Below are 16518 nucleotides of genomic sequence, written 5' to 3'. Positions count from 1 at the left end.
ACCGTGATACAGCACTTTTTACAGCCATTTGTTTAATAACTCATTATGCTGAATTAACTAATACTAAATTTCGAATTAGATGATCAAGGCATGGATTAGCTGGATCATGTCAGAGCTCCGAATTGATAGAGAGCAGACTTACGCCCACACCTCTATATTGGAGCTCTTCAAAAATTGCATTTTTGTTTGCATTTAAATTCTTCAATTTAGTTTCAGAATTGTCTATAAATTTATTCATTTTTCTTTAAAATCTTTTTAGCTATCCGAAAAATCCTAAATAAAACATCGTTTCGAGAGTCAATCCTTATATATACTAAATATGAAGTTTTCCTGATTTATAAAATCTTTATTACAATCGATAACATACTTTAAAACCGATAGTACTTTTTATTTTTATATTATAAACATTCCGTCAAAACTTTAACTTTAAATTGATTCTTTTTCACGAGACCTATTACCAAGTAGGGGCCGTAACAGGGGCTACCAACAAGTTCTCAAACAAGATTTCAAAAATTCCTTTTTCATTTATGTTCCCCTAAACCTGCTTTGTGCATTGGCATACACTCCTTTTCCACTCATAACCTTACTTTTTCGGCTTTGCTTATGCAGTCTACAACCGCAGTCTACTGGAAACCGACAAGTATGCAAGGAGGAAGGCCCAGGGGCTACCCCCTAAATTTATGAATTTCACTACATTTGTATATTTTGCTACAATTTGCCAGATTTGCAGCATATAGTTTAGGGTTAGTTTTACATAGGGTTCCTTTTGCTGCTAAAATTTCCTGTGTATTAAATTTATTTCAATTTATAGTCTTAATCATAGATTAAACTGATAATATGTTTGAATAACTGGTAATTGACGCTGATTAAATTTAATAGTTTAGAACCCGAATTACTCTGATTCGAAAGAAAACAAATGTAGGTTGCAGTAGCAGATTGTTGAACGTTTCAGGTACCATTTGTAGGCTGTAGGTTTCGCTTTTTACATTCCGAATATAAGAAGATTACAAGGAATAAAGAAGACAATATTTTTTGCGAGTTAAAAAAAATTGGTTTCTGTTCGTTTTTTGATTGATATAGTTTTATTATGAGTTTATGATAGGAGTATTTGTAAAGATTTTTCAGGTTTTCTGTCTAAGAACTAAATTGTTGGATTGCGACTTAAATTTTAAGCAAATTTGAATGGTCGGTCCAACATTCAATAAGTGCTGCATAGTTTTGTGCTATAACTTTTTAGTAACATTTTATGATAAAATCGGAGCTGAATGGAGAGGGGGGGGGGGGGTTCAGCATGTTGATTGAAAGTATTCATAATGTGTTGTCTTCTATGGAACTGAGGCTATCCTAACACCTGTCCTGAGGCGATCCTGGAGCTGAGGCTATCCTGTTAACACCCATGAATATAGACATATCTTGATTTATTACGTTTTATTACGAAAGTCTTTTCATGTTCTCTTTGTTGAAACTCCTGGAGTCTTAAATGAATGTATGTGTAAGTCGTTTATAAGAAGATCTCTGTTTTGTTTTTTGAAATTAAAATGCTCGATATCACGAATCTGTGCAACCAGGCTTGATTTTCTAAAAAATTTCGTCTTTATTTTTTTTCTCGGTTTTTTCTACATGCTCCGTAAGTTTCAAGCCGATCGGCGAAACAACAAATCTGAGTTTTTTTGCGTTACGAACTGATGCGCCATGTTTTTTTCTTCCAAAATGTGTTGTCCTTACTGAGGCCCCTTGACCCAGCCTACCTGAAAGTATCAAGCTGATCCGATGAAATAATTTTTGACCCCTTTTGGGTCGTCACAAATGGATATAACCCAATTTATTGTAACAAGGTTGTTTTGAAATCATGATTGCCAATTACCGATGTTTCAAGCAAGTGAAAATCGACACCAAAAAAGAGCGAAGCTAAAAAATTTGCGCGCTTTAAGCCCCCCTCCCTCACTCTTCTGATCGATCTCACTTCATTTAGGAATAACGGTAACTTATTCTATTACGATTAAAAATTTAAACAATGCCGTTAAACTGTTTTTAAAATGTATTTAAAATAAAAGTAAACATTCTTTTCCAACCATCATCACAATTTCCTGTTTCCTTACTCGAAGCGCAGACCACTACCTTTCAATTGAATTGCGCATTTTGTCACGTTCCACTTCACCGTTGCCTATCAATTTCGGAAACGGTTGAAGCAGGGGCACAAGGGTATCCAGATGGGACAGCATTTGGGCACAAGCATTTAACATTTTAAAACGTCGAATTAATTTCTAGGGTCTATCTGCTTGCTTATTTTGAGTACATCTCTACGAAAACGTTAGGACAGCTCACTTGGATGCGGTGAGCTTACTGAGCGCTCAATAGGTCGCTCTTTTGAAGGCTTCTTATGTAGTAAAGAGCATTTACCTCAACTTTATACAATCAGATCAACAAAATGAGCTGGGGTTAACCAAACTTCGAATGGATCTCATGCGCGAGTTGTTTCTTCTTGTTTAATAAAATATTTAGGGAGTGACGAGTAAGTTTGTTGTTTCAACCGCCTAAAACTGTTAGTTCAGTATATTGACTTTATGTAGGAAAAATGAAAGAAAGTAAAAACTTACTCTCACTGAGGGGTCACACATAAAGGCAAGAATTTTTAAGCCTTTTGTTTGACTCCTCGATCTCCAGCTAAGTCATCTTCTCTGTGGCTCTTGAAGAGTAAGAGGAGCGAATTCTATTGCTCTAAGATTCGTTCAGTACTTTTAGGGAAATCCATCTTGTACTTGTGGTTTTCTGGAACTTCGGGTTTTCGACCTGACAAAATCTTTATATCCCTTTTACTCCTCCTGCCTTTTTGGTCTGCATACCACATATCCTCTTACATCACCTATAAAAATGTCAATTCATTTTGGCGACTTACCTTTTACCGACTTACCTTTTTTCTGTCATTCTGACAGTATGAGCTGTATCCGGAAGAAATGTTTATGGCTGGTGCAATATGTTTTAAAAAGTTTTATAAGTTTAAGTTGGCAATTTGTGATTGGCAAACGGAGGGATTTCCCTTGTCAATCGAATGAAAGGAGGTTAAAAGTACAACAAAATCGAAAGAATGATAGTTGGCAACACTGGTAGAAATTACAACAAATATGGATGGAACTACCGCCCCCTAAAACCCAATAAAACCTAGAGTGCAACTGTGCTTTACTCAAACTATAAAATATTTTGAATAGTGTTTCTTTTCTTTTTTACTATACTATTGAAAAATTGCATGTGTTCTAACCTAGGAATTTTTATGTGTATCAGCATGTTTCAAATGGTCAGTTTATTTTCTTTAGTCCGATGTACACTAAATTTTCATCAATACTTTAAAAAATGTATATTCCTGTTAAATGCAGAGAAAATCAACTGATGAGTCATTATTGATTCGTCAGTTCAAAATATCTCTTCAGCAAACTAAAAAGGCTGTTTCAAGAATTAGCAATTGACGTCTTTAAAGTTTTATTTAGGAATCAATTTTCCCCACTTTTGGAAATAAAATCAAATAAAAAAACTGTGATGAAAAATGTGCTCTTGGAAAATATTAAAATTAAATTAAAAGTCGCAAATGTTTTTGGTAAATATTTAGGGGTTCCACTTTCCATAAGGAAACACTATAAAATTCTGGAAACTATTTTAAAACCTTCTAAAATACTTACTTGTATCATTACTAAATGCGCTTTGCTTCACTTTATCCCCCCTTCTCCCTAATAGACAAATGCATGGTCCAATACTGATTGTATTTTCAATAGTGCGACTATTTTCTTCCTTTTAATTTAACAACAAACGATAAACAAGTGGCGTGAATAAAAGAGTGCACCCAAGGTTGTCAAAAGGGCGTATCTGCAATATCTCAGGAATGGATAATGGTGTTAAGTCGGAACTTTAGGGTATCCGGGGGGGGGGGGTGAACTAAATTGAAAAAAAATATTTGCATCCACATGGTTAAAAAGGTGAACCTGCAATATCTAAGGAGCGGCTAAAGGATATTCAGATGAGACTTTTAGGGCATGTTGAAGGGGATCTTCAACTAAATAACAAGACACCATGTGCATCAAGATGGTCAAAAGGATGTATCTGCAATATATTAGGAATTGTTAAGGGTATTAAGTTAAAACTTTCAGAGCGTGTTGATGGAAATGCTGAACTTCATCGAAAGACACCATTTTCATTAAGCAATATCAAAAGGGCGTATCTGAGACATATGAGAAACGGCTAAGAGATTAGGTTGAAGCTTCCAGGGTATGTTGAGGAGAATGGTCGATTATTTTGTCTATTCTCAAGGTTGTAAGATAATGGAGGTCAAGATTGACTTCAGCACTATAGAAGCCCAAAGACTATGCACATTTTCTATCCATTTATTTGAATAATATTCCACGTTCCATCCAAGGCTCCATTCAAGGTTCTATAGTATAGCTAGTATTTAAATTTGTTGCGACATTTCTTCCAAAATATAAACAGAAAGCCAAAATCTTGATACTTAAGCAGAAAATCGTAAAAAAAGCTTTATATTAACCAACAAAAATCACACCAATTAAAAACGAGTAGAAATCAGTTAAAAAACACTTTTTTTCCATTTTTTTTTTTTTTGAGTGAAGAGCTACATGAACTTCAAAAGTAATTCAAATGTAGGAGGGACATAAATCACTACATGTATTAAAGGTGTTTTATATAGACAATATTTCTTATTAGCATAAAATATGCCTTGTGGACGACCTGAAGAAATACCACGTTAATTTAGCAAATACCAACGGCCTTTTAAGTTTCCTCCAGGTGAATACATGTTAAAATTTTGAACAATAAAATTTAATCATCACAAGGGGCATAATTTAGAAATGCCAGAACGGTTGGACATGTTCTGAAATCCGTTGGGAGCCACGGTTTTAGAGCCTTAATTTTGAACAAAAAAGATTTTCATGTGAATGACATCACATCTCATGGAAAAAACTTGTAGCCCTTCAATCTTTTTGGTTAATTGGACAGGGCATTAGAACTTTTGGTTTCCGTACTAATGATCCCTCTCCTGATCTTCTAGGACCATTGGTTTGAAACGATCACCCCTCGAAAGAAAAAACAACAAACAAATAAACACGCATCCGGGATCTTTCTTGTGGCAAAAATACAAGATTCCACATTTTTGTAGGTAGGAGCTTGGAACCTCTGTAGTGGGGTTCTCTGATATGTTGAATCTGATGGTGTGATTCTCATTAAGATTGCTTGACTTCTTTGGAGTGTTTCCCCTTTTTTAGAAATTCAGTCAAATTTTCTCAGGCTTGTAGCTTTTGATGGCTCTGATATGTTGAATCTGATGGTGTGATTCTCCTTAAGATTGCTTGACTTCTTTGGAATGTTTCCCCTTTTTTAGAAATTCAGTCAAAGTTTCTCAGGCTCGTAGCTTTTGATGGCTAACATCCAACTTAATGAATTGTATATATTTGGAAGCAGCTCAAAAAGACAATTCTTTGCATGCATCCCTCTAATTTTCCAAACATGTTTTCTGTCACTTAATAAGGGCGCTAGGACTTTTGATTTCCGTTTGAATGAGTCCTCTCCTGATCATCTCAGACTTTCGGTTTGATGCGATCACCCCATAGGAAAACAAAAACAAACACACAAATTCTGGCCAAAAATACAAAATTCCACATTTTTGTAGATAATAGGTTGAAACCTCTACAGTAGGATTTTCCCTGTTTCTTCCCGTTTTAAAAAATTCAGCAAATTTTCTCAGGCTATTAAATTTTAATGGGTAACATTAAACTTCATGAATTTTATATATTTGGAATCAGCATAAAAAGAAAATTCTTTTGTGTACCTACTGTTATGGAGTTATGGTTTTTTAGAGTTTCGGGTACTATTGGGCCGTGCTGCTCCTTACTTACATTTTGTTACCACTAACTGTTTGATGTAAAAAATTGGTGATTCTAATTTCATTAAATCCTTTTTGGAGTCAGGGAACAGTGAAAATTTCGATGAAGATGTCACCTTTAGATATGCTTCAGAATACTAATGAAGCTCCGTAATGGACTGGTGATTACTTTTAATTTCTTATCAATGCTAAAGAAGATGTGTTACATGATCAGGCACTTTCTTGATCCAGCTTGTCATCAGGTTTGGAACTCCCTGCCTTCTTCAGTACAGAAATGCCACTCGTTTGGCACTTTCAAGAGGATTCTTAAGGACCATTTATTTAATAATCAAACTTAATAATTAATTTTTTTTTTTTTTGTCCCCTGAATGTTTATTTCTGTTTTATGGTGGTCTTATCTGCGCTATGACTCCCAGGCATCAGGTATGATTATCAATATTTATTGATGAAACTTGTATAGTTCACTAAGGAGTAGCATTCATGAAGACGGGTTAAATTTTACTGCTTTCGCACCATTTTATTACAGTCCAATAATTATAAGCCTTATGACTGAAATAACCCATAAGCGTCAATTTTGCTACCTAGCCTCAGAAATAAGCAGAGCTGAGTGAACGGGGATTTATATAGTTTTAAATACAAGCTTAAATGGGCTGTAAATGGCTTACGTTATGATATTTTAATATCTTGGATAAGATTTATGAATAATATCGTAACAGCTATTATTATGTTGGTTCTACCTGACAATACATATAATTCTGTTTCGACCATAGGAATTCGCTTATAGTAATAATTATATATTTTTTTTTTTTTTTTGAGTCTATTTAATATAATTAATTAATTTAGTTTATTTATTCTAATTTTTTCTATAGTTTCCATTTTATCTATATTTTCTTTTCTTCTCCTTCATATGTGAGTAAGTGATCATTTTAAATTTTCTTTTGTTTTTTTTATCTCTGAGTATGTAATTCATATGTCTTCCCTCTTTGTACAGGCCAATGAGCCTTTGAAGGATTAATAACATGTAATATTGTATGTGTATTTAATGAAGAATAAAACTTATCTTATCTAAAACTGATCTACTTTTTTCTTTTACTGGCGCGTTTCTATTATGATTTAAAATGACTGTAGCGATTACACCTATCAATTGTCGTTCTAATCCAGAACAATTGTAATGTAAGATGAAATTAAAAGATTGGTAGTAAATGTTTAATAGTGAGAAAAGCGCAGAGTGAAGCACTTGCTTACGTCTGTTAGCGTATGTGTAAGAGAGAGAGGCGGGAGGGGGAGGAAGGGGCTGGGGGTTTAAATCATGAGGGGATCAAAATAATATTTAAAACCTTCTCTAAATCAGCTAAGTCAGACCCGTAGTCAGCGGCCATAAGATAATTTTGTTGATTTCAACTGTAAAATACGCTCTTATATGCCGTAAAATTCCACATAAAACAGAAATGTTATAGAAAAAGAAGGAGACACAAATGCAAATTTATATACAAAACTATATACGAACATTATATAATTAAACTTGAAATAGTATATTTAAAATTAAAGGAATTATGGAGGATAATGTAAAGGTTTGATATTGTTCTATTAGCTTTAAAACACGTGAGAAGTGAAGTTTGGTTAATGCTAATGAAATAAAACAAAATAGGATAAAAATATAATAGTTTAGAAACAAATTTCGGCTATATATTTGCACATTAGGGGGATGGTTGTAAAGCATAACGTATATTAAATACGTAACCTAACCTAACCTAGGTACTTTTTCCCCCCTAAACCCCCCAAAACTAAAGTTTAAATATAGTTCCCAGAGTGAGAAGCCCCTGAATACTTGTTTATACAGCATCAGATAGCGTCAGATCCTTGCTTTTGTCGAGTGGATGCCTCGCTTGTCTTACAGATAATAGAATAGTACCAAGGATTTTCATTAGACTTCATGGGAATCTCATCAGATATCACAATATTACATAGGCTGTTTCGACATATAATTATCGAAATCAAATTGACTAATATTTGCTAGATATACTAAAGAAAAGGAATTACATTTCATTTATGAACACATAGAATAACGACTCAATAGAAAATCAAGACTTGGATTTGAAGAATTGTGGTAAAATTAAATATATGGTTATTAATCTTATGTCGTGAGCGTTAAGTTAATAGTTGATTTACAAAATTTAAGTTCTTAAAGATTGCTAATGTAACACTTACATTTTTTAAGTTTATATAAGTGTCGAAATATTAACTACTTAGCAATTTAGTGGCATCCAAATGCAATCTTTTCTAATTTAATTGTATAGGGGAACACGGGGTGGAACGGGGTACTAAGTTTAAAATGATTTTTATTAATTAGAAGGAGTCAATATAAAAGGCTACAAATTTTCATAAAAGTACCTTGTATTGTTGTAAACAAAGTTTCACACTCATATTGTAAGAAGTGAACACAATTATTATTCATTTAATTAAAATATAAAAAAAGTCAGATACCCTGTTCTGCCCCGTATTCGGGGCAGAACAGGGTGGTAGTTAAAACAGCATATCTAACTAAGTAATACTGTTATTTGGCTCTTATTTTTTTTGATTAAGGGAACGACTCTATTTTAAACATATTCTTTCATCGAATTAATCTGATTAGGATTGATTAAATTAATTAATTAATCTGATTAATAAAAATAAAACTATAATTTGGCTTTTTTTCCATTTTGCTTAAGCCAACAAAACTAGTTTAAACATATTCTTTCATGAAATTAATCTCATTCTGAATTACAAAATTCAGATACAAGGATAGCTTCATCGTCCTCGCTGTCAATTCCTGCACAGGAATTATGAGACCATTTTTTACGTATGGAACAGGCAACCCAACCCTCATTTGACCTTGAGTAAAACACAACAATATAAACTTTCACAGTCGAAAAACTCGTCAGAATCACTGCCGTAAGTTTCAGGTTGTTTCTTTATCTTCTTGGTTTTTTTTTCTTGGTACTTTTTCACTCTTATTCAGGCACTTTCCCTTTGTTTTTAAAGTTGCTGTTTTTGTTTCTTTCTTAAAAAGTATCTTCAGTGCTCTTTCTGTCTTGGCAATCTCCTTTTCTTTTTTTGCTTTCATAGCATCCTCCAACTGATTTTTGTATGGTGAATCAATTATAACTGCAGTCTTCCCCCTCCTTCGATTCGTCCTTTTTGTACTTCCTCTGACTTTTGGAATAGGAATTAAATTGTCGGGTGGAACAATAAATGCAGTTGGAGAGTCATTCAGATCAGTTGTCATCCAAGAGCATCCAGGAGTAGCCTTGTCATCCATATAAAATCGAACCTTTTTAGCTGGGATGCCATTAACACTAACAGTAGGGCTAGAAACTGTAACATCTTCACCCGTTTCACTACAAGTGAGGGGATTTTCTTTATCAACAGATGAGCCAGAGGAAGATTTTCCCACTTGTTCTTTTTCGATCGTTCGAGGTTCCTCAATGACTTTTTGGGTTGAAGATTCAGCTTGTTTGGTGTCAGTAGTGTCATCTGGTAGCAAATTTGAATCAGAGAATATGGCTGGCTTAGGTGGCCAAATTCCTGTTGGTTTAAACCCCTTAATTGCAGTATTCATAGAGGCGCTTTGGATAAACGCTGATCCGAAGAGCGTTGAAATTTGAAACAGCGTCACGAATTTCCATGAGTTGCAACGGAGCCACTTTCAAAGCTCGTCAGCGTAGTGAAGGCTCAAAGGCTTCATGAAAGATACATCAAGCGGTTGTAACTTGTGAGAACAATGCGGGGGTAAACAAAGCAACGAAACGCTATTATCGCTTGCGTAGTGTATGACCTCTAGGTTCTTGGTGTGGGTGGAATGTACGTCTAATATGAGCAGAACCGGAAAGTCCTTTGATGCCTTAGAAAATACTACAATTTTTTTAAACCATACTAAGAATAGCTCAGCGGTAATCCATCCAGTGCTGTGAACCTCAGCCCAACTCCTTGGAGGTAGTCCCAGCTCAAACTCCTTCTGCATTTTCTTCCTCGGAAAAACTAACATCGGGGGCACGTATGATCCACTTGGAGACATGCAAATAAGGCATGTTACGGTCTTCCGCCTTTTTGCAGAAGTTATTGCACCAACTTGTCGTTTACCCTTACAAGCAATTATTTTTGAATAGTTCTTAGGGTTCACTGAAACACCAGTTTCATCACAATTAAATATCTGCGACGCTGTAAGTTTGTGCTTGTCTACCAATTGAGTGAGTAGTAAAAAAAACTATCCACAGAAATCCCATAGCTCTTGCACCAGATGTTGACTCTGGCTTACGAATAGACAGAGTAGGATTTCTCTTAAAAAATCCGTTGACCCAGTCATGACCAGCTATTTCATTTTGAAATATATGAACTATGTCATTTCGTTGGCTAATTGGTAAGCTAAGGTAAGTAAGTCCTTCATCGTCAGACCAAATAACCGTGCCTCCATAGTTTTCAAGTACGTCAGAAGCTAAAGTTCCTGTTCTTGGGTAAAAACGGTTTGAAATTTCACAGTAGTTTTATCAATCAGATACTCAGGATTTTCCTTTTTTTCTTAACATATCTTTCAAGAGTAGTTTGGGGAACTCATTAGAAGCATTTAGGCTGCCAAATCGACCAGAAATAACCGCTTCAACAGCATTGTTCATCACCTCAGTAGACCAGGATTGTCTGGTTGTCTTTCTCTTATAGACACGGACCATCGGAAAATCAATTAAGGAAAGTTACTGACCCAATTTGAACGACTGGTCAGATTTAAATAGTGCGAGGCGGAATGGGGTTCTTCCCCATTCCGCCCGCCCCACCCGTTCCACCCCAGGAACACGCCTTATTATTTAGAAGTTATGACCACGCAAAGACTTCAAGTAAAGAAACAATAAGGTGACTAAAACAAAGCCCATTGAATGTATTACAAGTATGACTAGCTACAGAAGCAATGCAAAGAAGCGTGTTAACCTTACCTTGATTACATAATCAATAAAAGTTGCAATCCAACGCAAATAACTAGACGATAACTGGTTCTCTCATCAAACACACGGAACCTAAACCAACATGGATGCCGCAGTTCAGCCGTACCGAGCTGGAGTAGTTGTAGCTATTGCCGCTTGGCGCAGCATCTTCCTTGTCATCCAAATATCACCTACCCCGTTCCGCCCCTTACCCCGTTCCACCCCGTGTTCCCCTATTTAGAATTTCATTTTTCTAAACTCTTGGATTTTATAATCCTTATAACTAAACAAAGAGACGCAAAATATTCATCTGCTTTGGTTAATTTTTATTTCTAAACTATAATAATTGTATTTTTAGATTCTTTGTATGTTTTATCAAATTATTAGACTTACTTAGTTTTGGGTCTTCCCACACTAGTTGGCGAATAAGGCGACTATGGTGCCTCTCCATGACCACCTCTCTTGCGTTTTTGACCAATTATCTTCAAGAAAGGACCTCGACAACTCAGCATCCTTCTCAAGATAACGGCCAAGCGCCACCCACAATATACCATTCTTTATTATTGTTGTACAATACACCTCCTCCACGAATACTATCCTGGGTAGATTTACCGTTTTATTCAACGATTTCAGTACATTTTCATTTTTAGTTATTAAATGTGCATCGGAAGATTAGCCACTTTTTAAATAATTAAAGTGATCTATTAAGAACCTTTAATTAAATAAGTATTTTCCTAATTTTATGATAGGATTATATCTTATTAACAATACTATTTAGCATAATTATTTTAGTTTATTCCTGGGATAGTTTATCTTAATAGCCAAAAATCTACTAGTGAAAATTGATTCAAAACAAAATGCCATCAATCTTAAAAATGCTGATCAAATATCTAGATCCTAATACAAGGATAAATACAACCTTTTCTGTTCACACAGGAACGTAAGTACGTAACTGCTTGGAAAGACCAATCAAGTCCTATTTGAAGAGCCCAGTGATCGTGATATTGCTGCTTTTTATTTAGCTTCTGTACGGCAAAACAAAGGATAGGTCTATCCGTAATTTGGTTTCACTCATGATTGCAAAGGAGCTGAAATAGAAGAGAAAAGGGAATACGATGAACAGAAAAAGCAGCATCAAAATGGTGATCATTGTGAGAAAATACAACGGAATCCGGTACTTGTACATTATATGGTACACACGAAAGAAGTCAGGTTTGGTTAACGCTAATGAAATAAAATAGGATGAATGTATAATAGTTTCGAAAGAAATTGGGGCTATATATTTGCACATTAGAGGGGTGGGGGTAAAACATAACATATATTAAATACGTAACCTAACCAAACCTAGGTATCTTCCCCCTTCCCTAAACCCCCCAAAAACAACAGTCTAAATATTGTAAACGCAATAAAAAATCACGCTTTGCATTCCGTTTATCTAGCAAATATCCGTTTTTCTGGTTTCCTTGTACAGTCTATAGCGGTGTGTACCATATAATGCAAAAGTACCCGGAATCCCAATGGTTATCAATAAGTAACAATAAAAAGACTACCATTTATATCGAGCACATGAATTTAATAATGACATACTCATAGGTTGTCACAAATACAGACTGGCTTTCCACGAAGATAAATGAGTTGATTGGTTTAATTGGCGCTGAATGTCAAAGTATTTGACATTCGGGGGATTAAGTCATTCCCCCGCTGAACTTCGGGGGATTAAGTCATCCTGAAAGACATACTTATCATATTTTCGACCATGCTGAACAAAATGACTATCTCAAAATATTGATCGGACTTTGGGAAAAAAATGAGCGTGGGAGGGAGCCTAGTTACCCTCCATTTTTTCGGTCACTTAAAATGGGCACTAGGACTTTTAATTTCCGTTCCAATGAGCCCTCCCACGATATTCTAGGACCACTGGGTCGATACGATCACCCCTTGGAAAAAAAAAACACGCATCTGTGATCTTTCTTCTGGCCAAAAATGCAAAATTCCACATTTTTGTAGATAGGTAGAGTTGAAACCTCTACAGTAGGGTTCTCTGATACACTGAATATAATGGTGTGATTTTCATTAAGGTCCAATAGCTTTTAGGGGGTCTTTCCCCCTTTATTCTAAAATCACCCAAATTTTCTCAGGCGCGTAACTTTTAATGAATAAGATTAAACTTGATGAAACTTATATATTTCAAATCGGCATTAAAATCTGATTCTATTGATGCATCTATTGGTATAAAAATTCCGTTTTTTAGAGTTTCGGTTGCCGTTGAGCCGGGTCGCTCCTTACTTAAATAAAAAAACTTTTTTAAATAAAGCAATTTAGTTTTTTTTTAACAATAAAAAACTTTAGCGTAAAGAGCGAGGCGTTGAGGAGGGGACAGCCCCTTTCATATACGGACTAATTTCCGTATATGAAAGGCGCATTTAAATAACGGATTCAGTTAAATAAAAAACTGAGCAATTTAAAAATCACATTTAAATAACGGAATAATTATTCCGTATATGAAATGGGCTGTCCCCTCCTCAACGCCTCACTCTTTACGATTAAGTTTTTTATTGTTTAAAAAAATAGAGTTGTGAGAAAGTCAAACTTTAGCGTAAAGAGCGAGGCGTTGAGGAGGGGACAGCCCCTTTCATAGACGGAATAATTTCTGTTCGTTTTAAGTTTTAACGTCGTTCCTGACATTCAGTTAAAAAAAAACTTGTTTTTTTTTATTTAATTTTTGAACGTTTTTGAATTAATGCAGGTTTTGATTTTGGCTCACCGTACATGAATAACTAAAAAAAAATGTTCATATTAATTTCAGTTTTGTTTGGTTAAATGGCTTTCTCGAAACTTGTTTAATTTTGTTTACGAACGTTTTTATTAGTAATAGATATACGTAACTTACTAATTAACTTACGCAACGAACTCCTATATTCATATATTTTTAATACGTATATTAGGGGGTTCGCCCTCTAGTCAATACCTTGCTCTTTAAGCTAAAGTTCGAGTTTTGTTCCAACTCTTTAAAAATGACCCCTTAATTACAAAGGCTGTTAATTACAATAAATAGCTCTTATGAAAGTACTAAAAAATCTTTGGCTTAAAGAGCGAGCTATTGACTAGAGGGTTAACCCAATCGTATACATAATATTTTCTGTTCGTTTTAAGTTTTGATGTAGCTCTTACTTTCAGTTGAAAAACTTGTTTTTTTTATTTAATTTCTGATCTCTTTCTTCAATAATGCTGGGAAATCCTTCACCCCCTTCATAGCAATGTCCCTTCCCCCAAGAAAACTTCCTTCATGGAAAGATTCTGCCATGTAACCCCCAACCCCCCCCCCACCTACCAGAAAAAATACCCCCTGAAGACGTCTGTATACTTCCCAATAACGAATACTATATGTTAACATTGGGTGAAGTTCATAACTTTCAGCCCTCCCCCGGGGACTTCGGGGGATAAAGTCATTCTAAAAGACATAGTTATCATATTTTCGACCACGTTGAACAAAATTGCTATCTCAAAATTTTGATCGTGTGACTTTGGGAAAAAAATGAGCGTGGGTGGGGGCCTAGTTGCCCTCCATTTTTTTGGTCACTTAAAAAGGGCACTAGAACTTTTGATTTCCGTTCCAATGAGCCCTCCCACGATATTCTAGGACCACTGGATTGATGCAATCACCGCTGAAAAAAAAAAAAAAAAAAAAAAAAAAAAAAAAAAAAAAAAAAAAAAAAACACGCATCCGTTTGCTTTCTTCTGGCAAAAAATGCAAAATTCCACATTTTTGTTAATAGGTGCTTGAAACCTCTATAGCAGGGTTCTCTGATACGCTGAATATGATGGGGTAATTTTCATTAAGGTTATATCACTTTTAGGGGGTCTTTCCCCCTTTTTTCTAAAATCTTCCAAATTTTCTCAGGCGCGTAACTTTTGATGGGTAAGACTAAACTTGATGAAGCTTATATATTTGAAATCAGCATTAAAATCTGATTCTTTTGCTGTATCTATTGGTATCAAAATTCCGTTTTTTAGAGTTTCAGTTACCATTGAGCCGGGTCACTCCTTACTTACAGTTCGTTACCGCGAACTGTTTGATTTCTTGTTCAAGAGCCACTTCATACGGAAGGGGTGGCCGTAGAAACTTCGGAGAGGGGTCATACGATTGGGAATTAAAAGTTCTAATGCCCATTTGAAGAGTCAAAAGTGACCCCCAATAAGATCCGATCAAAAATTTTAAACAGCCATTTTGCTCAAAACAACCTGAATCTCCAACAATTATGCCTCCAGGGATGACATAACCCCTCATAGCCTCTGCGGCATGCCCTGTATGTTTTGCAAGTTGCCCATTGCTTACATATAAGTTTTTGTTATTGGGAAAGGGGAAATGTATGATCCTGGGTCTCCAAAAAGGGTTAGGGTATTAAGGTGAAACTTTCAGGAAATGTTTAGGAGGATGTCGAATACAATCAAAACTCACTATATGGATATATCTACGATATTTAAAGAACCGATGAGGGTATTATGTTGAAACTTTTATTGCATGTTGAGGGGGATGTTAAAGAGTGATGGGAGAGTTGCTAGCCCACCTGGCCTTTTTAGATGCACCCCTCAGCATTAGATGCACCCCTCAACACTGATAGAAATTTTAAAAATGTGTTTTGTTTAAAATAGCCAAAAAGTCGTTTGATTATGTCTCCTGGTATGTAGTACCACTGCTGCCCCTGGGACAAGGAACGTAAATCTTATAGTTTGCCCATTTTTTACATGCAGGATTTACCATTGGGAAAGGAAGAATGATTGATCCTGGGTTTCTTCCCAAAATTCAAAAACGGAATATTACCATCTTCAGTACAAAACAGCAGAAATTAAATGTGTTTTTTTCTAAGATTTCCGGGGAAGTAGGTATGGGTATTTAGTTTTCTGTCGTTTATTAGGATTTTTTTATCCAAGCTCTAAGAGTTATGGTTAGACCGCCCAACAATTCTAAATAGATTAACCAAACAAACTGAAAAAGTTGACAATGGACGAGATAGAGGTATCGCATCGCCTTAAATGCAAGTCGTTAAATTCTGGACCATTTTCTGTTTTTATTTGAACTAGAAATTAATTGCACTTTAGAGATGTATACAATGAAGTTTTTGCCAATTGATGGAGAAGATATAATTGAGACAACCATTGAAAATAAATTATTCAAGCTTTTGATCAAGCTTCTGACAGCACCTTAGAGATACCCTGACGACAAGGAATTAGAAACCCCTTTGTCCTGACAAAGTTGAACTTGTCTTGAACCCCCGAAAAGCACAACTGGGGCACTAGGTATTATCTCTCATCAACCTAAGTTGATATCCAACCCCTTCATCAGGTACATGTCATTACAACACGAATTTAGGGATCTTCTCCTCTTACATAGGTCGGCCTAGGTCTGGACCCTGAAAAAACGCAACATGAGCAAAGCATCCAGTTTCCACCGAGTTCTGTTAAAATCTGACAACCCTTTATGTTAGATATGCAGCTTATAAAAATTTAATCTCCTCCCCCGCTTCCACATTCTCTTTAGAGGTAGGATCTGGTCCAGATCCAAAAGCGGCACAACCAGGGAGCTAGCTCTTACGTCCGACCAGCTCTGATTGAAATCCGACAAACCATTCTAGTAGATGCACGAACTGCATGACATTTCACTGATCCATAAGAATTTTTCTTTTGAGCTAT

General features: G+C 35.4%; 1 protein-coding gene across 2 annotated transcripts in view; it reads left to right on the top strand.

Moving 5' to 3' along the window:
• Positions 1-16518, top strand: part of Vdup1 (arrestin family protein Vdup1) — a 217409-nt gene that overhangs the window by 37419 nt on the left and 163472 nt on the right. The gene's annotated exons all lie outside the window — the stretch shown is intronic.

Source organism: Artemia sp. Qi Xiang Cuo, chromosome 9 (genome assembly GCF_049724085.1).
Source record: "Artemia sp. Qi Xiang Cuo chromosome 9, ASM4972408v1, whole genome shotgun sequence".
NCBI lineage: Eukaryota > Metazoa > Arthropoda > Branchiopoda > Anostraca > Artemiidae > Artemia > Artemia sp. Qi Xiang Cuo.
The sequence above is the reverse complement of the archived record's forward strand: the minus strand, read 5'-3'. Positions and strand labels throughout refer to the sequence as shown.